General features: G+C 48.5%; 1 pseudogene; it reads left to right on the top strand.

Annotated features, from left to right (window-relative positions):
* The first annotated feature begins 1,334 nt into the window (after positions 1–1,334).
* LOC101138614 (ataxin-7-like protein 3) lies at positions 1,335–2,330 on the top strand (annotated as a pseudogene).
* Positions 2,331–5,084: the final 2,754 nt, after the last annotated feature.

The following is a 5,084-nucleotide window of genomic DNA, read 5'->3' as shown; positions in this document are numbered from 1 at the left end:
TTGCTTGTTTTATGAGATGTATAGATTCCAACAAAGTTGTCTATAACATTAAATTTATTAAAATAAAACTTTAGGTAACATTGGTTCCCATTAAAAAAATAAATAACAGAAGGAATTCATAGGGTAGGAAACTTACCAAACAATCAAGTAATATGATGGTTTCCCTTTGAATACTGGATAGTATTACGTCCAAATAATAGGGCCTGCTGGGGTGGGAGGGTATTCTGTATCTGTTATCTAATTTCAGGCTCTCTCCTTACCCTTTATCCCATTTAGGCACTGTTTCAAATCATAAGAATTCTTCCTATGCCTGGCAAGTCCCTGACTCTACATTTGATCACACACTCATCAAGGATAGTATTTAAGTTTGATTTCCCAGAATAATATTTATTACGTATGCCCATACCAACAAGCAGAAAGGAAGAAGAAATGGTAATTTCTGCAAATGTTGCTAGTTATATCTCTCATCACAGTAACTCGAATGGCGTCTAGGTGGTTCTTAACCTTGGCTGCACATTGAAATCAGATGGCGGGCTTGATATGGTTTGGCTCTGTGTCCCCACCAAAATGTCACCTCGAATTGTAATAATCCCCAAGTGTTGTGGGAGGTAATTGAATCATGGGGGCAGGTCTGTACTGTCCTCCTGATAGTGAATAAGTCTCATGAGGTCTGATGGTTTTATAAAAGGGAATTCCCCTGCATATGCCCTCTTGCCTGCTGCTGTGTAAGACGTGCCTTTGCTTCTCCTTTGCCTTCCACCATGATTGTGAGGCCTCCCCAGCCATGTGGAACTGTGAGTTAATTAAACCTCTTTCCTTTATAAAGTACCCAGTCTCAGGTAGGTCTTTGTTAGCAGCCTGAGAACAGACTAATACAGAGCTCTAAGAATACCTGATGTCCGAGACCTACTCCTAAAGACTTTGATTTAATTTGTCTGAGGTAATATCTGGATATTTGAACTTTTAAAAGTTTTCCAGGTGACTCTAAAGTGTAGCCAAGATGGCCTGGAGGACTGTGCGGGGACGGGGTAGGTGAGGAGGAGGTGGTGATTGGATAAGAAGGGAGGGGAAGAGGCCATGGCTGCCCGGTGAGGTGGTGAGGCAGGAAGGAGGCCCAACCCCCGGCTGGGCCTCGGGCCCCAGGGAGCGGTGAGAACGGACCAAAGGACATGGGGTTCTTGAGCAGCTGCCCCCAGAGAATGCTTCCCTGAGAGGCTACCTGACCACCCCTCTCCTTCTCCCCCCTCCCCATCCCTCCTTCACCCCCCACCCCCACCCGCCTGCTGTGCTATGAACAGTCAGAGCGCCCTCTCCACAAGAGTTTACGAAAGAAAATGGAGGAAATGTCTTTGTCTGGCCTGAATAACAGCAAACTAGAGGCCATAGCTCGGGAGATATAAGCGGACCTAGTCTAGAATTCTTGTTCGGGATTCTGCTTTGAGGTACACCAGGCTGTCATGTGTGGCTACCTCTTCCTGGATGACACGGACCCAGATAGCATGAAGGATTTTGGTTTTCAACCAGTGGAAGAGCAAAGTGTGTGTTTGCCCCAACTGCAACTGTAGCATTCCTGCCTCCCGTTTTGCTCCCCATCTGGATAGGTGCCTGGGAATGGGTGGGAATAGCGGCCGAATCGCCATCCACTGGATTGCCAATAGCAACAATATGGGCAAGTCTGAGAGTGACCAAGAGGATAATGATGACATAAATGACAATGACTGGTCCTATGGCTCAGAGAATAAAGCCAAGAAGAGAAAATCAGGCAAGAACCCCGATTCCCCTTGAAGATCTGAGTCTTTAAAACACAAAAATGGGGAACTTTGTGATTTGATTTTTTTTAAGTATAACAACTCAACTGGGATCAGCTACGAAACCTGGGGCCAGAGGAGCTTCATATCCTGCTAAGCATGCAATGTAGGGTGATTTCTGAAGATACCAAGAAGATGTGCACAAAGTCCCTGCACTGCCCACAGCACACAGTTGAGCAGAAGTGAACCTTGCAGATGTATTTCTTCAGGGCCTCAGCTGTGCATCCAGAGGTGGAGAGCTCCCAGGATAATGACAGCTTTGACATGACTGACAGCCAGGCCCTGATCAGCCAGCTTCAGTGGGTCTGCTCCTCTGATCTCTCACCCTGTGATTCAGGCTCCCCCAAGACGAGCGAAAATCAGGGATGGGGTCTAGGTACCAACAGCTCTGAGACACAGAAAACCAAGAAAAAGAAATCCCATCTGAGCCTGGTAGGGACTTCCTCCGACCTGGGCTCCAACAGGAAGAAGCCAAAGCTACCGATACCCCCGACGGCCAGCATCTATGATGACATCAACTGACTTCAGTGCAAGAGATAGCCTTTGGCTGAGCAGAGCCCTCTCTCCTGATCCTCACCCAGGTACCATAGCCTGGCAAATGGATGGCTGCTGGGGGTTGGGGCTTGGGAAACTCGGTGGGCCAGGCAGGCAGAGGATCTGATTATGTGCCCCTGGGGGATGTCAAGGTCCTCTACAATGGAGCACAACTCCTCGGCATGCAAGACTCAGACCTGGACATATGATGCTTTGGACATAAATGTGGTGGGGAGGTGGTTTTTCTATTTATTCTGTGAGTTACTGAATGTCCAGCTAGGCCAGGGGCCTGAACTGGGCACTGTGCCAAGGCACTGCCTATCTCCCACCATAGGAACTTGACTAAGCCCTGCTGAGGAGCAATGTGGTGGCCCGGGAGGCTGTGGGTTGGAAGCTGAGCCTGGAGGGGGCCTGCCCTCGTTGCCCTCAGCAATGTGAATGGGTCCAGTACTTGGAGCTGAGGGGCAAGGATGGGCATGCCCTGTCTGTGAGAAGAATCCTATCAAATGTCCCCAGTCCCAGGGGTGGGCAGGCACAGAGTACTCTCTGCTGAGGTGGGCATCTGGAATTGCCATCACCTTACCCTCCCTTCACAGGGACAACCCTTTCCCCTTAGTCCCCATGGGCTTCCTTGGCAGCAGGAGCTGTCCTTTTGTTGTTGGGTGCCAAGAAAGGGCCTCCAGCCTCTACAGCTTCAAGGAATGGGAAACGGAGGATATGAAGAGGGAGCTGTGTCAGAATTATTCCCCATGACTCTCCTCCCTGACCCAGGGCTGGTGAGGAGTGCTGCCCCAAGGTGAGAGGGAACTGTGTTGCTTTATTTGCAATGTTTTCTTACCTCATTCCCTGCCCCAGGAAGGGGCCCTGCCTCACTCTCCTGGGGTGGCCCTGTGTTCCTCCTACCCACCCTGCCCCACTGCCCTACCAGGGCAGCCCAAGTCCGCATCTGCTGCTTGCCAACCCGCTTCACCTTGAGTGGCTTCTCTTCCTATCTCAGTGCTCCTGCCTCGAAAGCCCCCCATTTCTCTTCCTTAGTGCTTTTAAGTTGTTTATTCTGTACTTGTGGTTTGAGACTCTGAGGAAAATCTTAATCTCGTGCCTCTTCCCCCTTTGCTAGGAGTTATGTGGGAAGAGAGGGTGGCCTCTGTGTTCTCGGTTGTCAGTGGAGGGGAAGGGGTATCATTGCCCTTCTGTGGGACTGTCAAATGCCAGTGTGCCCACCTGCCTTGTCTACATCCTGAAGAGATATTCCATCCCCCCTCTATGCGGGCACCACTACTCCCAGGAGCCAAGCTGGAGGACCACAACCTGGGCTGAGAGCAGAGCTGACTGACATGGGTAGAGGTGATCCTGAGCCAAGTTCTCTGGCACTTGCTGGACATGTCCCCTGCCCTCTTCCCAAGAGGAGTCATCCTACATTTGGGTAGTTAGTACCCAGGATTGGTTGGACTGATCAGGTTAGGGATCCTAGAGGGTTAAGGGAACAACAGAGATGGGGCTACAGCACCCTGTTTGGAACCCCATTGTCCCCCTAGGGTGATTCTGATGGTGTCTGATGCCTGGTTACAAATCAGTTTTTTACCCACAAATTGTGATTATTTTTTAAAAAACAGATTTTAGCAGAAGTTAGAATAAATCCTGGGGCCTGGGCTCATCTGTTCTTGGCCCCATAGCCTTCTACCTCCCAGGGAGGCCAGAGATAGAGGAGAATCTCACCAGGCCTCCAGCCTCCTTCCAGATGCAGTCTTGGGAGTAGGCTGAAGGTGAAGGGAGGAAGGCTGTGGGTCACTCTCCCTTCTGAAAGGCAGCTGCAACTCAGGCCATAATACACCCTTTTCTCTCCTCTTTCATCTTTTTCCCCCTTCTGGTTAGAGGAGGGAGAAGTGGAAAGTAGTTTGGGAACTGGTTTGTCCACATAAACTTCCCCATTGTTCCTTGGCCCACCCTCAGGGCAGAGTTCCCTGCCTAGGCTGGGTAAGAGATGGGCTTGCTCCAGCAGGGACCCTGAGGGAACAAACCCTTTTCCTTCGGAAAAGAGAATTTCCCCTTACCATGTAGTTGAACAGTGGCTAGGAGCTTCCCACTCCCCTCCCTCTTACAGCAGGCTGTGTAGACTTCAATTCCTATCCTTCCCATCCCAGCTAGGTGTCATCTGCCCTTCGTCTGTATCCTATCATGTGTCTGAGTGTGTGTGTGTGGGGGTGGGGGGGTTGGGGGTATGATTCTGTGCTAATTTCCATGGCCAGTGGCTTTTCCTTCCATGCATCACTCCCACCCCCCAACCCCCATATACTCAGGGGCCACCGGCCTGGCATTACCACATGCTGGGGTGATTGAGGGAGGGGAGTGGAGCTCACGCTGTCCTGTCATCTTGAGACTTTTATTTTTGCATATGTAATTCATTCTGTACAGGTAGCTAACTCTGTAAATGCTATGTATTCCCTCTGCCCCCATGGCTGCTTTTGTAAATAAACTGCATCTCCTGTTGGTAAAAAATAAAATAAAATAAAATAAAATAAAATAAAATAAAATAAAATAAAATAAAATAAAATAAAATAAAATAAAATAAAAATAAAATAAAATAAAATAAAATAAAATAAAATAAAAATAAAATAAAATAAAATAAAAAGTGTAGCCAAGACTGAGAGACACTGTTTTACACCTTTGATTAATTTGACACCATCAGAATTGATAATGGTGACTGCTTGGATCCATAAATTTGAGAACCTACCCTGAAGTAGT

The sequence above is a fragment of the Gorilla gorilla genome, chromosome X, assembly GCF_029281585.2.
Source record: "Gorilla gorilla gorilla isolate KB3781 chromosome X, NHGRI_mGorGor1-v2.1_pri, whole genome shotgun sequence".
Lineage (NCBI taxonomy): Eukaryota > Metazoa > Chordata > Mammalia > Primates > Hominidae > Gorilla > Gorilla gorilla.
Note: the sequence above shows the minus strand (reverse complement) of the source record. Positions and strands in the feature narration are given on the sequence as shown.